Genomic DNA, 18,271 nt, shown 5'->3' with positions numbered 1-18,271 from the left:
AGGGCTGCCGTGTCTGGAGACGGTAGCGCCACCTTCTTGGATAAGCGCGTTAAAGCCTTGTCCACCCTGGGCGAGGATTCCCACCGTACCCTGTCCTGTGCAGGGAAAGGATACGCCATAAGAGTTCTTTTGGGAATCTGCAGTTTCTTGTCTGGAGATTCCCAAGCCTTTTCAAATAACGCGTTCAGCTCATGAGATGGGGGAAAGGTTACCTCAGGTTTTTTTTCCTTAAACATGTGTACCCTCGTGTCTGGGACAGAGGGGTCATCTGTGATATGCAAACATCTTTTATTGCAATAATCATATAATGAATGCTTTTGGCCACCCTTGGGTGTAACCTCGTATCATCGTAGTCGACACTGGAGTCAGAATCCATGTCGGTATCAGTGTCTGCTATTTGGGATAGGGGACGTTTTTGAGACCCTGAAGGGCCCTGTGACACCGTCAAAGCCATTGATTGACTCCCTGTATTATCCCTGGACTCTGCTTTGTCTAATCTCTTATGTAACAAGGTCACATTTGCATTTAAAACATTCCACATGTCCAACCAATCAGGTGTCGGCGTTGCCGACGGAGACACCACAATCATCTGCTCCACCTCCTCCTTAGATGAGCCTTCCGCTTCAGACATGCCGACACACGCGTACCGACACCCCCACACACACAGGGATATATTTATATGGAGACAGTTCCCCAATAAGGCCCTTTGGAGAGACAGAGCATGCCAGCACACACTTAGCGCCAACTGACACTGGAAATTCCCAGATAAACAGCGCTTTTATATAATTATATGTATATATCTATACACTCACTGCGCCTTACAAGTGCCCCCCCCCTCTTTTTTGCCCTGTGTCACTGTGTTCAGCAGGGGAGAGTCCAGGGAGCCAGCTTCTCTGCAGTGTGCTGTGGAGAAAATGGCGCTGGTTAGTGCTGTGGGATCAAGCTCCGCCCCCTCTGCGGCACGCTTCGGTCCCGCTCAATTTTTTAATACTGGCGGGGGATTTAATATATATTGTCTCCTTAGCCTATATATGTCTGTTAGCCAGTCCTAGAGGTTTATTATTGCTGCCCAGGGCGCACCCCCTGCGCCCTACACCCATCCGTGCCTGTAGTGTGTGCTGTGTGTGGGAGCAATGGCGCGCAGCGTTACCTCAGAGAAGATCTGAAGTCTTCTGCCGCCTTTGAAGTCTTCTTTCTTCTTATACTCACCCGGCTTCTATCTTCCGGCTCTGTGAGGAGGACGGCGGCGCGGCTCCGGGACGAACAGCGAGGGTGAGACCTGCGTTCCGACTCTCTGGAGCTAATGGTGTCCAGTAGCCTAAGAAGCAGAGCCTATCACTTAAGTAGGTCTGCTTCTCTCTCCTCGGTCCCACAATGCAGGGAGCCTGTTGCCAGCAGTGCTCCCTGAAAATAAAAAAACCTAAAAAAATTATTTTTCAGAGAAACTCAGGAGAGCTCCCCTGTAATGCACACAGTCTCCTCTGGGCACAGGATCTAACTGAGGTCTGGAGGAGGGGCATAGAGGGATGAGCCAGTGCACACCCATCTAAAGTTCTTCATAGTGCCAATGTCTCCTGCAGAGCCCGTCTATACCCCATGGTCCTTACGGAGTCCCCAGCATCCTCTAGGATGTAAGAGAAAGTTCAAAAAAAGAAAAATAATTAGAAAACCTTATGTCGACCTTTTGACCTGTCGACCTACCACATGTCGACCTAGAAACCCTGTTGACCTTCCAACCCTGTCGACCTAGTGACTGTCGACCTATAGTGGTCGACCTGAACATTGTCGACGTAGACAGTGTTGATCTTCAAACCGGATACCGCAGCGGCTGGGGGGGTGGGGGGGTGGGTTAGCGATCGCACTGATCGCACCCCCGTCCTGATCTGCTCCTTACTGCTGGGGTGCACAAAGGCACCTCCCTATAGAATGCCACGCCCCTCCCAGTACCTGAGCCCAGCCAGGCTCTCTATGGACATGATCCCAACCATGGGCCGCAGTGTCCCAGGGTGGGGAAGGGGGGGCTGGGATGCTACCTGTCAATCACTGCTCTGCTAGCAGCACAGTAGTGAATAGATGCTGTGCGTACTATTCATGGGATACAGAGAGGCTGGGGGAATGGCCAGCAGCTCATACAGTGATGGGCATGCCCACACTATGACGAAAATGGGAAGCTTGGCTCACAATTGCAGTATTGTCATGAAGCCATGCGCCTTTTGTCAAGGCCATGCCCCTTTTGGCAGGTTTCCCGAGTCTGCTCTTTATAATGATGGGAGGTATGATGTTATGTTGTGACACCTCTAGTGAATGGTGAGCTGTGTGTAGTGTGGATTGTACCTGGTCTTAGAAGGCTCTTCTTACTCTCCTTCCTGTTTTGACATAGCAGAGCAACAGAGAACTCCAAGTTCAAAATAGAAAAGCAGACACCAGGAAATTAAGTTACGATTAGATTTATTAAACTATGACACTGCGTCACTGTCAGTCGTCAGGGGAGGCAGGGAAAGCAGAGCCTCACCTGATATACTCCAGAGTTTTGACTATAAAAAATATTACAATAAAGATATGCAGAAGAGCTGAAGGCCGCTATTAAAGCATCCTGGTCTTCCATAACACCTCAGCAGTGCCACAGGCTGATAGAATCCATGCCACGCCACACTGAGGCAGTAATTCGTGCAAAAGGGGCCAAACCAAGTACTGAGTACATATGCATGATTATACTTTTCAGAGGGCCGAAATTTCTGTATTTAAAATCCTTTTTTTTATTGATTTTATGTAATATTCTAATTTTCTGAGATTTTGGGATTGGGGTTTTCTTAAGCTGTAAGCCACAATCATCAAATGTATAACAAATAAAGGCTTGAAATATCTCACATTGCATGTAATGAGTCTATATAATATACCTGTATTAGTTTCACCTTTTAAGTTGAATTACTGAAATAAATTAACTTTTGCACAATATTCTAATTTTCTGTAGGTGTTACTTTCACAATCTCCCTGAAATGCCAGCTCCTAATTGTAGTGAGGTGCTTTGTATAATTCTAATCATTTTTATAGTCAATACTCTGGTGTATACTGGAGTATGACAGGTGAAGCTCTGACTACTCTGACCGCATGTCACGGGCAGCAGAAGCTGGGGTGCACCATCCTCGGGGGTGATTCAGACCTGATAGCTGGGCTGCTAAATTTTTTGTTCTGCGTGCACATAGTCGCCGCCCAAATGGAGTGTATATTCGCCATGCAAGTGTGTGATCGCATGTGTACGCCGAGCTGCAAAAAATCTCTCAGTCAGCGGACAGCTGCAAATCCATTCGCACCTCACTCACCACTCAAAAGATTTTTCTATTGTGTGCACAGCCCAGAGCTGACGTCACTCACCCTCCCTTAAAACGCTTGGGAATGCCTGCGTTTTCCCTGACACTCCCAGAAAACGATCAGTTACCACCCACAAACGGCCTGTACCTGTCAATCAGCATGCGAATGGCTGTGCGATTGAAATTTTCGCACCAGCCTGTCACTGTCCGGCGATGCCTGTTGTTGTTTGCCAACGAGCGTGTGCATTGCGGTGCATACGCATGCGTAGTCCATCGATGATCACCCACTGTGTGAAAATGCACAGCAGCAATCAGGTCTGAATCGCGCCCCATGTTAGGTGCCATGCGCACGTGCCACAGCCGTGATTACACACAAATGGGCACGATGACCTAATTAATACCAGGCTCCAATTTTTTTAATAGTAAAGTTTTTTTTAAGCAGCTTATGGTTTCATCCTGACAAAATGTTACCTTTACAATGAAATGTTTAACCCAATGTAAAGAAAAATAGGAACTCCAGCTTGGTCAGTCACAACGTGCAGTAATAACTGCATTATGCATAAGACATTCCTCACACTCAGGAGCCTGATAAACAGCCACTGTATCTTTAATAATACAGTGCACGCCCACAAAGAAGTCACAGATCCAGCCCAGCAGCGTGAATTCAGTGTGTGTGTGCTGCAGGCTGTAATGAGGAAACATCATGCTTCATTGCACTTTCTGTCCTTACCAAAGATCCTGGTAAGTTTCCTGATGGCTGCTATCCCTGTACAAAGTTCTGCTACATTGTTACTCGGCAGCATTCCAGTGCCCAGGACAAGTTCATGCTGTGTCTGAGAGGATGAGCAAGCACCCTACCTTTTTCCTATGTGTCCTGCTCATGTTTCATAACAAACTGCTGGGCTGGCATTAGCATTGGATGCTGCTGCCTCCTCAGTGATGCACACACATTAGCCTGGGGGGTGTGAATGGAACAGTGGGAGTGGAACTTTTCTGCAGATGCATATCCTGTGTATATAATACATGAGCTTGCTGCTTCATCTGTATATTGCGTTGCGATGCTATTTATTTCTGTGGGAGGAGGAATAAGCTGATAAGTCTGCCTGGGAGATGCTGACGCAGGTCCTAATGTGTGGAGCTCTCTGGCTGCACAGATCAGTGTATGCTGTTATTCCTGTGATGCTGTGAGGGGCAGTGTCATAGGCTGCCTGGGAGAATGGGCTTCTATTATAATACCTGAGTGCTGTTACGTAAGATGTCAGTATTACAGACTGGATGGGGTGGAGGGAGGCTGCTCACTTTCACCTGTGCAATGAAGGAGTGGGGCTGATGTCACTCCACGTTTTACGTGGGAGGTCCACAGGATGAATGAGGAGGGAGAAGGGTACTTCATTTAGCTTTGCATGTTTTCTGGTTCAGGAGTAAAATCTAAAGGGGGTTTCCATGCGACCAGTAAATGTTAGGAATGAATCATACAATTACGCACTTTTATTGTCAGATATGTGATGCTTGGTTTCATATCTTCTTAAAATGAGTAAAAAAAAATCCTCTCTCCTGCATATAGTTGCATTATATATTACATAGTCTCTTCTGTTTCTAGTGTTCTTTAGTTTGTGCTTTATGCACATTGTAATTGATTTACAATTATGTTCTTACAACTTGTTACCAGACAAATGTGAAAATAGCCTTTATCTAGTTTAGGCTGATTAAAGATGATGCCTAGTATTAGTGTCACTTGGTTTCGCTGATAATGTTGATAGGTGTGTGGCAGTACCACATTCCGTCTAAGGGGCCTATTGCGGATGTCATGTGATAAAATCGCCCAAACGCACACTGCGATAATTGATTACGTCGCAGGGATGTATCAATTATCACATGCGGGGACAGAGCTTGCGGCCCCCCCCTCCCTACCAGCAGGATAATATACTCACCTTTCCAGGGAGCTGGTCCGCTCTGCTGCTGCTGGGCACTGGATCCTGTGTGCAGCGGTGACCCCCAGTGCTGTAAAGTGTGCTGCTGCTTTGCAGCATCACTTTACTGCATCGGAGACCCAGCGCCCAGGAGTGCTCACCGGAGCAGCGGCACTGGCTCCCTGGACAGGTGAGTTTTGTTTGTTTGTTTTTTATCACTTTGGTCAGCCTTTTTTTTACATTGTTTTAGTAAAAATAATGTTAATAAATAGACATCTAAATATATTATTAAGGACAGTTATTATAAAAGATTAAAAAATATCTCTGAGCTAAATAAACGTGTCCCTTATTTAACAGAGTTAAATTTCACTGTGAGTGATAAATTGCACCAGCCAATCCGCTCCAAACTTCCATGTTACAGACTGTGTTTGAAAAATGACAATTAGGAGCTGATTGGCTGGTGCAATTTATCACAGTGAAATTTATCACTCATTGATAAATAAGGGCATTGATGTAAATGTGGGTACACACTAGGTGAAGTGCTCTATGAGCGACACCGCGTAGTGTTTCCCCCTTTCAGGCCGGGCGGTGGCGGATGGGCATAAACACTGAGCAATATGATGTTCATATCACTCAGTGACATCACGCAGCGGCCAGGCTGTGCAGGCAGCTCTTGGACGACAGTCCAGATTGAGCTGCCTGCACGTCTGACAGCCAGGTTTGTTAATGACCTGCGGGGCCGTTCATCGCTGGTCGGCGGCATAAACACTTGGTGAGAAAATAAGCAACGTCGCTCAGGAAGGGTGAAAATGAGTGACGCCGCTCATTTTCTCTGCAAGTGTGTATGCACCTTAAGGTTCTGCTTTTTCAAGATTATAGAACAGTGGTTCCCAAACTTGATAGGCACTTGCAGGCATACCACAAATTGATGGTCCAGGACCAAATCAAATTATTTTTGGTCAGTGTGATGGCAAAACCAGTATCGGCGACTACCAATCATAAAATATGTGGACAAACAGAAGTGCAACCTTGCCCACCACCACCACCACAGAACTGACCCTAAGGATGATGGGTAAGCACAATTTACTTAAGATTTGTTTCTGAATTTCGCAATCAGAAACTTTTGGCACAGGGGTGCTGTAAAAAAAATACTGATACTCTAGGGCACTGTGATTGAAGAAAGTTTAGGAATCTCAGTATAGCGTGCAGCCATATGACAACAGTTGGTATCTGGTAGCTAACAATACGCCAAATGTCAAAGATTTCCTCAGGCTTTGGATACTTGTACACAAATATATGGGAATGTTGTTATAAAATGCTTTTATTTATGTATTTATTTTTAAGTTAGGACAACATTGTAATTTAATGATATTGCCCCTTTAAAACGTCAGCTGAGATTTTTCCTAGCCGACAGAATAACTTTTGTGATTTCATTTGCTTTACTTTCCTAAATTGGCATGCTGTGTTTTCAAGGGTAGCTGTACTGTCTGTTTACCTTAATAAACCTTATCTCTTCTGGGGCTACAGTTTCATTAAAAGGGGTTTTCACTCTCAGGTTGCAGTAATATATTTGTTTATGCCATCTTGCAGCTTTCAGTAAATATGATGCTCTCTAGTGATCTTTTCTGCTTTTCAGCCATGTGTTTAGATCACCAGAGTTCTCTGCTTTCATTACCCTGGAATATTTGTCTTTTATCCGTGCTTGTTATGCATAGTTTATGTCTATGGGACATATAAGGAACAATTTACTGGATTTCACCTACAGTTTCATAATTGAGGATTAAGTGCATTTTTATGTTCTAGGAGAGATTTGTAAATACCTGTATTAAATCAGCTCTACCATATACATAAAATATTTCTTAAGGTGCTCCTTGCCTCCCCAACAGAACAGGCAAGTCAGTTTAGTTCACAACTTTAAATGGCGCTGAGGAGGAGGAGGTGTGAATGAGCGCCAATGACAAGTCACTATCAAGTGAATTCAGCTTGTGATTAGTCCACCCGCCAAACTCATTTTCCTCCTGGTTTTAAACCGGGGCAGATTGTACAGTATGTGAGCAGAGCAGCCTTAAGAAAGTGATTCTTTATTTTTACTGCATGGCTTTTTGGTTCATTTTACTTCATCTAAACTTGATTATTAATTTATATAGTACGTGCAGGTTAGTAAAAGTTAATTTTGACTATTATCACGTGTAGATATACTTGTACTTGTAGGATTTAAAGTTGGAGATATTCAAGTGTTATCTGCATTAAGTTGCCAAGCAACACTCTCCATTAGAGAAGCACCTGCACTATGAACCCAAGGTTGAGGTTTTTGAGCCCAAATCACTTTTTCTTTGCCCTCATCTCTTCACTGTGCATGGAGAATAAGTTTTGTAATACTAACAGAAAAGGATTTAGGTGGATCTAAGAACATTTGGTGGATAAGGGGGCATTACTATTAATAGTGAAGCCTAGCCATAATAATTATGGGTACAATTCAATTCTGAGAGAGTTGAATAGCGCTGGGAATTAGCTCCCGGGGCTATTTAATACAGTGTCCTGTGACAAACGATGACAGGATTTCTGCTCGCACCCTGGAGGGGTGCTAGCAGAAATCCGACAAATGCCAGCACAATGCTGATTTCTGCCCATAGCATGGTGAAAACAGCATCGCACTGGGCACTTAAGTCGGAGAATGCCAGTTCTCCCAACAAAACACTCTGTTTGGTCCGGAAGAATGGGCATTCTCCAATTTACCATTGCCGTTGCTGTTCAACTCTCTCAGAATTGAATCAAGCCCAGTGTTACTTGAAATAATACTATTTGTCACTGTCGCATACTGAACATCTTTGGTTTGATTCACCTGTAAAAAAGAAGGTTAAAGAGTACCTATATAAAGAAGGCTAAAGAGTACCTACATTATATATAAAGAGGCACTATATATTTAAAAAAATAGTTATGCAGGTGTATGTATATATGCTGTATCAGGGATGTGCGGTGGGGTGAGGCAGAGCCTTTCCTGTCATACTAACGTATAAACCAGAGTTTAGACTATATAAAGTCTATTAAAAATACAAAGAATCTATTAGAAATATATTTTTTGCATTATTCTAATCATCTTTATAGTAAAACCTCTGGAGTAAAAAGTCTATGGCAGATGAGGCAGTGCCTCCCCTGTCTATCTCTTCCTCACATCTCTGATCAAAACTCACCAAATTTCCAGCAGTGTATACTACTGCACCTGTGTATAATGCCCACATGATTCCTTTGGCTCATATATTGTGTGTCAATCTGGCTGATATTTGTAAAATCAGAGTTCGTATTATTTCATTCTTGCATATAATATGTCCCTCCCTTGGTTAGCTTTACTGATGATTCACACTTTGACACTTTGGAAGGAGTTCAGGACACATGTCAGACACAGAGCTTCTGACACAAAACTGTTGTATGGAAGACATTTAGTGGATGTCCACTCATTTAATTTCATTGGAATCACCAGTAAAGCTAACCAAGGGACATGTGATATGCAGGAATGAAATATTTGTGGTTGCATTAAAATTCTGTGGAACCTTCAGGATTTTAGAAGCAGATACAAAAACACCCCTGAAGAAGTCAACTATTGACAAAATGCATTGGGTATCATAATTGGGACAGAACCTCCACAAGAAAATACAGAAAATACTGATATGCACACTTTTAGGATACTAATGGATACTATTACAGGTACCTCAAAGACAGATAAATTGTTGTGTGAATAGAAAGGACCATATCCCATTTGTGATTTGGACCTACATCTGCGTATGAACATACTGGAAATTATCCTTGTGGGGGAACCTGTGGTGAACTTTCTAGGCAATATCCAAACATAGAGACTGGTTTATTTGCCTTTGAGGTATCTGTAATAGTATCCATTAGTATCCTAAAAGTGTGCATATTAGCATTTTCTGTACTATTGTGATTTGTGGAGGTGTGGGTGAACACCTCAGCCTTATATTGCTGCACAGGAAATTGAAGCACTATTCTTTCAACCACTTCTCTCCACAAAAAAAGGTCTATTGCTGCTAAGAGGAGTTCCTACCCGAACTGGTTTATGTAGCCAAAGGAATAACATCAGTCTTAAGAGAGGTCATATTAGTTATGTTTAGACGGAAATATAATATTTTAATATTGTCAGTAATATTTTGGTTGCTTTTAAAAAACAAGAGGCTGCTTGCTTCTTAGTGGGTGATTTTCTTGGTGTGAGGGATTTTTTCAGAAGAAGACCCTACTTAACTTGAACCACCACCAAATGAAAGGATAAGAATTGATATTGGGTTGGATATATTTAAGGTGGAGGGTACCTTTGGACAATATCTACATTAAGGCGCTCCCTGGGAACCTGTAACTTTGATTGGAATGTTATGATCTTCTGCCAACAGAAGAGTATTCCTAGGGAAGCAGCAAATTTGTATGTGATTGCAAATTCTTTGTTTTAAATAATTATTGTAATTTTATTGAATGTAGCATATACGTAGGATACAATATATACACTGCTCAAAAAAATAAAGGGAACACTAAAATAACACATCCTAGATCTGAATGAATGAAATATTCTTATTAAATACTTTGTTCTTTACATAGTTGAATGTGCTGACAACAAAATCACACAAAATGATCAATGGAAATCAAATTTATTAACCCATGGAGGTCTGGATTTGGAGTCACCCTCAAAATTAAAGTGGAAAAACACACTACAGGTTGATCCAACTTTGATGTAATGTCCTTAAAACAAGTCAAAATGAGGCTCAGTAGTATGTGTGGCCTCCACGTGCCTGTATGACCTCCCTACAACGCCTGGGCATGCTCCTGATGAGGTGGCGGATGGTTTCCTGAGGGATCTCCTCCCAGACCTGGACTAAAGCATCCGCCAACTCCTGGACAGTCTGTGGTGCAACGTGGCATTGGTGGATGGAGCGAGACATGATGTCCCAGATGTGCTCAATTGGATTCAGGTCTGGGGAACGGGCGGGCCAGTCCATAGCATCAATGCCTTCGTCTTGCAGGAACTGCTGACACACTCCAGCCACATGAGGTCTAGCATTGTCTTGCATTAGGAGGAACCCAGGGCCAACCGCACTAGCATATGGTCTCACAAGGGGTCTGAGGATCTCATATCGGTACCTAATGGCAGTCAGGCTACCTCTGGCGAGCACATGGAGGGCTGTGCGGCCCCCCAAAGAAATGCCACCCCACACCATTACTGACCCACTGCCAAACCGGTCATGCTGGAGGATGTTGCAGGCAGCAGAACGTTCTCCTTGGCTTCTCCAGACTCTGTCACGTCTGCCACATGTGCTCAGTGAGAACCTGCTTACATCTGTGAAGAGCACAGGGCACCAGTGGCGAATTTGCCAGTCTTGGTGTTCTCTGGCAAATGCCAAACATCCTGCACGGTGTTGGGCTGTAAGCACAACCTCCACCTGTGGACGTCGGGCCCTCATACCACCCTCATGGAGTCTGTTTCTGATCGTTTAAGTAGACACATGCACATTTGTGACTTGCTGGAGGTCATTTTGCAGGGCTCTGGCAGTGCTCCTCCTGTTCCTCCTTGCATAAAGGCGGAGGTAGCGGTCCTGCTGCTGGGTTGTTGCCCTCCTACGGCCTCCTCCACGTCTCCTGATGTACTGGCCTGTCTCCTGGTAGCGCCTCCATGCTCTGGACACTACGCTGACAGACACAGCAAACCTTCTTGCCACAGCTCGCAGTGATGTGTCATCCTGGATGAGCTGCACTACCTGAGCCACTTGTGTGGGTTGTAGGGAGGTCATACAGGCACGTGGAGGCCACACACACACTACTGAGCCTCATTTTGACTTGTTTTAAGGACATTACATCAAAGTTGGATCAGCCTGTAGTGTGTTTTTCCACTTTAATTTTGAGTGTGACTCCAAATCCAGACCTCCATGGGTTAATAAATTTGATTTCCATTGATAATTTTTGTGTGATTTTGTTGTCAGCACATTCAACTATGTAAAGAACGAAGTATTTAATAAGAATATTTCATTCATTCAGATCTAGGATGTGTTATTTTAGTGTTCCCTTTATTTTTTTTGAGCAGTGTGTATGTATATGTATATGTATATGTATATGTATATGTATATATATATATATATATATATATATATATATATATATATATATATATTTTCCACCTTTCAAATCCTGTGCAGTTCCTCTTTCCTGCCTGGGGTGTCGCTCTCTGCTGTGGTGCATCTCAGCACACTCTGGTCTGTATCACAGCACTGAGTAACAGATCAGAGTGTGCTAAGAAGCACCACAGCAAAGAGCGACACCCCAGGCAAGAAAGAGGAACTGCACAGATTTTGAAAGGTGCAGGGTGCTAGAATGAACACACACACACACACACACACACACACACACACACACACACACACACACACACACATATATACACATATATATATATATATATATATATATACATATACACAAACAGAAAACCCAGCAATCACCAAAGTACGCTCACTTATCCTCAACACTTCAATAAATAAGTGATGGGGGTTTAGTTAGTGGATTGGCCAATGCGCGGAAGCCTGCAAACCGATTGCCAAGGTACCCCACCGTCATGCAGGTCCTACACTATCACAGAGTCTTAAAACGTGACTACTTCACTGCTGTTGCACACATCATCTGCCTGCTAGATTTAATGTGCACCTGCCACACACTTTATGGCTTTTAAAGGTACACTAGTCACCTTACATTGGCTTAGATTGCTAAGGAACTTGTTGTTCATGTATATAAATATACATGAACAACACCAGTAATCCAGTATTTGAATGTTCAACTTAAAACCTGCACATACATTCATGTTCTAGCCTAAATACCTTCTTTCACAAACACACCGTGCACCTCAAATTGTGGTACTTAATTGCACTCCATGGTATTCTCTTCAAAGCAAATACATTGTCTACTGTCCCTGCAACCCACCCCTCTGTACACATTGCTGCCTCAATTATCCACATACCTCTTACTAACACTCCTGAGCTTTTTACTCATCTTTGTACTTTTAACAAAAACATCCAAAACTGGACACCATAAAAACATTCACAAACCTCATACAACTATATTTACTTCTCTCTCTTACTGCTATTAGCTGGAGACATTTAACCTAATCCAGGCACCAAACACCTACCCCACCTGCATTCACCTGATTCACAGCAATATAGAAATACAACTAACCTCCTAAACATCACGTCTCCCATCACCCTCCAAATCACTAAAATGTGACTTATGGAATGCATGCTCTGTTTGTAACAAACTAACATCTGTTCATAACCTCTTCATATCTAACAACTTCAACTTGCTGGCTATTACAGAAAAATGGCTCACACAACCAGACACAGCCTCCCCTGCGGCACTGTCACACGGTGGTCTCCACTTCACACACACCCCTAGGCCTGGTAACAGTAAAGGTGGTGGGGTTGGATTATTACTATCCCAAACTTTCGCATACACAGTTCTACAACAGGTTCCATCACTCACATTTACTTCATTTGAAGTACATTCTGTCAGAATTTACACTCCTTTTTGTCTGCGTGTTGCAGCTATCTATCGCCTACCTGGGCAATCCAAACAATTTCTAGATGATTTTTCTGCCTTGCTCCCTCACTTCTTATCCTCTGACATTATCATAGGAGATTTTAATATTGCTATTGGTTGTCCAAAATCCGCTGCTCATGCCTCCAATCTACTCTCTCTAACCTCCTCTCTTGGCCTCTCACAATGGACTGACTCCTCTACTCATCAGGAGAGCCACTGCCTTGATCTAGTATTCACTAGATTATGCTCAGTTTCTGAATTCACTAACACGCCTTTCCCTCTCTCAGATCTATCACCTGCATGTTCTCCTCTAATACTTCAAACTCCGTGTCACTGACATCCTCCAATCCTCCTCAAACCCGCAGAAATATTAATGCAATTAATCTACAAGAACTTTCCACTTCACTGCAACAACTGCTTTCACCTATTTCTGCATTCACTTTTCCTGAGATGGCTGTATCACAGTTGAACCAGACTCTAGAGATAGCCCTTGAAGTGGCTCCAGCTACTCATCACACTCCACGTAAATCTAGATGTCAACCGTGACACTCTAAAGTAACAAGACACTTACTAAAACTGTCACATATAAATTTGAACGCCAGTGGCGTAAATCTCGTATTCCAAGTGACTTCTTCACATATAAGACTGTCTACCACTCTTATCGTAATGCCACTGCCAAACAAACATATTTCCAAACTCTCATCTCTGCTCAAGCCTCTAACCCCAAATTACTTTTTTATACATTTAAATCACTTCTCAACCCTCCTTCACCCAACCCAAAAGCCACTATCAAGGCGCAAGATCTTGCTTCCTACTTCAAGGATAAGTTTGATAAGATCCAAGATGAAATGGTATGCTCTTCCTCAACCAGTGACCTATTAAATCCCTACCTGAACCCTCTGGCACTTTCTCTTCATTTGATCCCACAAATGAAGATAAAGTATCAACACTCCTCTCATCCTGCTACTCTATTACCTCTCCCCTTGATCCTATACCCTCACAAATAAGTAAAGCTCTGTCTCCTGTGCTCATCCCAAAGTTAACTAAAATCTGTAATCTCTCTCTCTCTCTCTCTCTCTCTCTCTCTCTCTCTCTCTACTGGTATATTTCCTTCACTGTTCAAGCATGCAGTGATTACTCCCATTCTTAAAAAAAACTAAATTCTGACCCTAACACACTCTCAAACTACCGTACCATGCTGGTCATTCCGAGTTGTTCGCTCGGTAATTTTCTTTGCATCGCAGCGATTTTCCGCTAATTGCGCATGCGCAATGTTCGCACTGCGACTGCGCCAAGTAAATTTGCTATGCAGTTAGGCACGGCATTACGAGGTTTTTTCTTCGTTCTGGTGATCGTAATGTGATTGACAGGAAGTGGGTGTTTCTGGGCGGAAACTGGCCGTTTTATGGGTGTGTGTGAAGAAACGCTGCCGTTTCTGGGAAAAACGCGGGAGTGTCTGAAGAAACGGGGGAGTGTCTGGGCGAACGCTGGGAGTGTTTGTGACGTCAAACCAGGAACGAAACTGACTGAACTGATCGCAGTTGCCGAGTAAGTGTGGAGCTACTCAGAAACTGCTAAGAAGTGTCTATTCGCAATTCTGCTAATCTTTCGTTCGCAATTTTACTATGCTAAGATTCACTCCCAGTAGGCGGCGGCTTAGCGTGTGCAAAGCTGCTAAAAGCAGCTTGCGAGCGAACAACTCGGAATGAGGGCCCATATCTCCGCTCCCATGTCTCTCCAAACTACTTGAGAAACTTGCCTACACTCACCTCACACACTTTCTTAACTCACACAGCTTACTGGACCCAGGATTTCGTGCCCAACACTCCACAGAGACAGCACTGACTAAAGTACTGAATGATTTGGTCACTGCGAAGTCCAAAGGCCATTACTCACTACTTATTCTTCTAGATCTCTCTGCTGCTTTTGACACTGCAATCCCTAGGTCTTCAGGACACGGCCCTCTCTTGGTTCCTATCCTACCTATCTAATAGCTCATTCAGTGTCCGTTTCTCTGAATCCACCTCCTCTTCGCTACCTCTTTCAGTTAGAGTACCACAGGGCTCAGTCTTAGGTCCTCTGCTTTTCTCAATCGATACCTTATCTCTTGGGAAACTAATCAGCTCTTTTGGATTTCAGTATCATCTGTATGCAGATGATACTCAAATCTACCTATCCTCCCCTGATTCGTCTCTGTCTGTATTGGGCCGGGTAACTAAATGCCTTTCTGCTGTTGAATCTTGGATGTCATCTCGCAACCTCAAACTTAATATTTCTAAAACAGAGTTAATTATATTTCCACCGGCCAATTGCAGTTACCAACCTGATAATTCTATCACTGTTGAGAACTCTACAATAAACCTTACACCACAAGCTCGCTGCCTAGGTGTCATACTTGACTCAGAGTCCTTTACTCCCCACATTCAATCTGTCTCAAAATCATGTTACCCCCTCCCCCATTAAGCCAGTCCTTATTATTGCTCTAGTTGGGTGATCTGACATGGTCATCACATGTGATTGGCCAAAGTTGACTTATTTCCAATTAAAGAAATTGAATTTCCCAGAGAAAAGAGTTTAGTTTATGGACACTGCTTGTATTCAGAAGGCCCACTTTAGAGTTGACATTTCCCAAAGATTATGCTAAGTGGCTACTTTCATAGTAAAAAAAACAGCAGTGGAAATTCCCTTTTCAACACAGGTTAATTACATGTTTATGGCCTTACACCTAACAACTGCTTTCACTTCTCTAAAATGGATCAATTTGCAAATTCAAATCTTCTGAATAAATAGATTTTTCAGGAAAGCATAATGCTGGCAGGTGGGGATTAGAATGTCTATGTGGAACCTCCTCTTGCTGCAGATCTGTGGTACTGAAGATTAGGTTTGTTCATTTGGAACTTTTAATACATGATTTAAATCTCATTGACAGATGGTAGTCAGTAGACTGAAACTGAACAGGGATTGCACTTTCTTTTTAACAAAATTTCACGTTTTGTGAGTTGAGTTTGGCCCTTACTGTAGGTGTACGCAGACCAAGAATGATTGTAGCCATCCCAGTTGTATTCATTTTGTGGAACCTTATATACTGTACATATTAATTGAGGAATAGCAAAGCATAAACAGAACTAAAACTTGCTATTGCTGGAACCTCACACATTTCTGTAGCAAAATTGTATGTGAAATTTTGCCTCTGTCATTCTACTAGGATAGTGTATCCCAACTCCAGTCCTCGGATTCCCCTAAACTAAAAAAAGCATGTTTTTCTGATCTCCTAGTGGTAAATATGGTCTCCCTAAATTTGGCAACCATCCTGGCATCAGAATACCCCTCATTAGAGCAAGGCTGGATTAAGGTCTGTGGGGCCCCTGGGCAACAAACTTGTGGGGGACCCTACCAAATAATATAAATATATACTGTATATAATATACAATGCTGTTTGTGTTCATCCATGTGCAGGGAGAGGGTTAGCCACCTCTGAGTCGGGAGTCTGGTGACAGTGTGTGGGGCCCCCTAATTTGTGTATATATATATATATATTATCAGCAGACTGCACGTTTGCTGCAAACGCATTGCGCGTGCGCGAAGGCTAATTTGCAATCGTAATTTAGTGAAATGGAATCACAATTTGACAGGTAGTGACCGTTTGTGGGCATTAACATGGCATTTGGTTGGATAAATGTAGGCGGATCATGGCCGTTTTCAGGATGTGTATCTGATGTCAGCTGCAGTGGATTGCGATTAAAAACATGGCGCCGATGTGATTGCATTCTCATTATTTTGAGTAGCCCGGGGTCAACCCTCATTGTCATTGGTACTTGATTTCGTATGCATCACAATTCTGTGATTGCATCGGTGGGCGTCTTTTACTTTTCTGGGCAGCTCTTCACATGCGATTTTTAGCAGAAGCAGGATTGAGAAAATCTACATTTCTGTCTCAATAGCGATCCAAGCTGAATTAGGCCCACAATACAGATGAGATATAAGCAAAGGAGTAATCGGCGTTCTACTGGGGATGTTAGGCCATTGGAAGAGATGAACAGTCGCGAGCAAGAAAAAATGTCAGGCGCTGAGTAGGAGAGAGCTGTAATTGAATTGTAAGAGAAGAGGGCTGTGAGAACAAGAGGGAAGAGGGCTCTGCTCCAAGGAGCTTACAAACTAGGGAAAGAGAGAGACAGACAGGTGACATGAGACACAAGCAAGTGGAAGGTGACCAGGTGGCAGGAAGTAAGTGATGCAGAGATGGTCAAGGCATGATAATGGGAGAGTGGCCTCGAGACTAGATTATGCAGAAGGGTGCGCTTTGATGAACAGGTTTTTAGTACCTGTATGAAGGTTTGCAAGGTCGGGGAGAGTCTAATAGAATGAAAAAGCTCGTTCCAGTGAAGGGGGGCAGCACAGGCAAAATCTTGGATTCACACATGAGATGCAGTGACTATGGTAGAGGAGAGGCGACGGTCATTGGCTGACCAGAGAGGGTGGGAGGGAGCATGTAGGGAGATGAGGTTTGAGATGCATGGAGCAGGGGAGTTAGCAAGGGCCTTGTATGTGAGGGTGAGGAGTTTGAAGAGGATTCTGTAGGGGAATGGGTGCCAATGCAGGTTTTGTCGAAGGAGACTGGCAGATGTGGAGTGGCGGAAGAAGAAGAGAAGTCTAGCTGCGAAGTTGACATCAGATTGGAGTGGAGTGAGATGGGAGAGTGGGAGGACAGTGAGAAGAATGTTGCAATAGTGGCTAATAAATTTAGTCGCACTCTAGGAGAGGAATGGCCTGATGCAAACGATGTTGCGTAGCTTGAATAAGCAGGATTGAGCCAGAGATTGGACATGGGGGGGATACAGGAGAGGGAGGAGTCAAGAGTGATGCCCAAGCAGCCGAGTTGGGGAATGGGGAAGATGATGGTGTTGTCAACAGTGATAGTAATATTTGGGAAGGGGGTGGAGATTCTGGATGGGGTAAAGAAGAAGAATTCAGTTTTGTCCCTGTTGAGCTTCAGGGAGCGCTCAGACATCAAGAAAGAGATGGCAGAGAGGCAGCTGGATACCCAAGAGAGTACAGAGGGAGAGAGGTCAAGAGAGGAGCGGTATAGTTGCATATCATCAGCATAGAGGTGGTATTGAAGGACTAAGGAGCTTATGAGCATAGCCAAAGAAGAGGTGTACAGGGAAAAGAGGAGGAGGCCAAGAACAGAACTCTGTGGGACACCAACAGAGAGTATGGAAGGGGGTGAGGTATAGCCGGAGGCAGACACAGAGAAGGAGCGGTTAGCAAAGTAAGAGGTGAACCAGGAACGGACAGTGCTAAAAAGGACAATTGACTAGATGGTGCGGAGGAGGAGAGGATGATCCATGGTGTCGGAGGCTTTAGGGAATCCAGGAGAATGAGCAGAGAGAAGTGACCCCTGGATTTGACTGAAAGCAGGGAATTGGTGGCTTTGACCAAGGCAATTTCAGTGGAGTAGTGGAGATGGCGAAAGCC

The 18,271-nt window shown here is 43.8% G+C and overlaps 1 protein-coding gene across 7 annotated transcripts in view; it reads left to right on the top strand.

Moving 5' to 3' along the window:
* The first annotated feature begins 3,945 nt into the window (after positions 1-3,945).
* The window catches only part of PCGF5 (polycomb group ring finger 5), a 351,904-nt gene continuing 337,578 nt past the window's right edge, over positions 3,946-18,271 (top strand). For 6 of the 7 annotated variants that reach the window (XM_063961666.1, XM_063961667.1, XM_063961665.1 and 3 more), the window contains exon 1: positions 3,946-4,049. The gene's annotated coding sequence lies outside the window, so the exon portion shown is untranslated. The remainder of the gene's footprint in view (positions 4,050-18,271) is intronic. The other variant, XM_063961670.1, reaches the window with a different exon arrangement.

Source organism: Pseudophryne corroboree, chromosome 3 (genome assembly GCF_028390025.1).
Source record: "Pseudophryne corroboree isolate aPseCor3 chromosome 3, aPseCor3.hap2, whole genome shotgun sequence".
Taxonomy (NCBI): Eukaryota; Metazoa; Chordata; class Amphibia; order Anura; family Myobatrachidae; genus Pseudophryne; species Pseudophryne corroboree.
The sequence above is the reverse complement of the archived record's forward strand: the minus strand, read 5'-3'. Positions and strand labels throughout refer to the sequence as shown.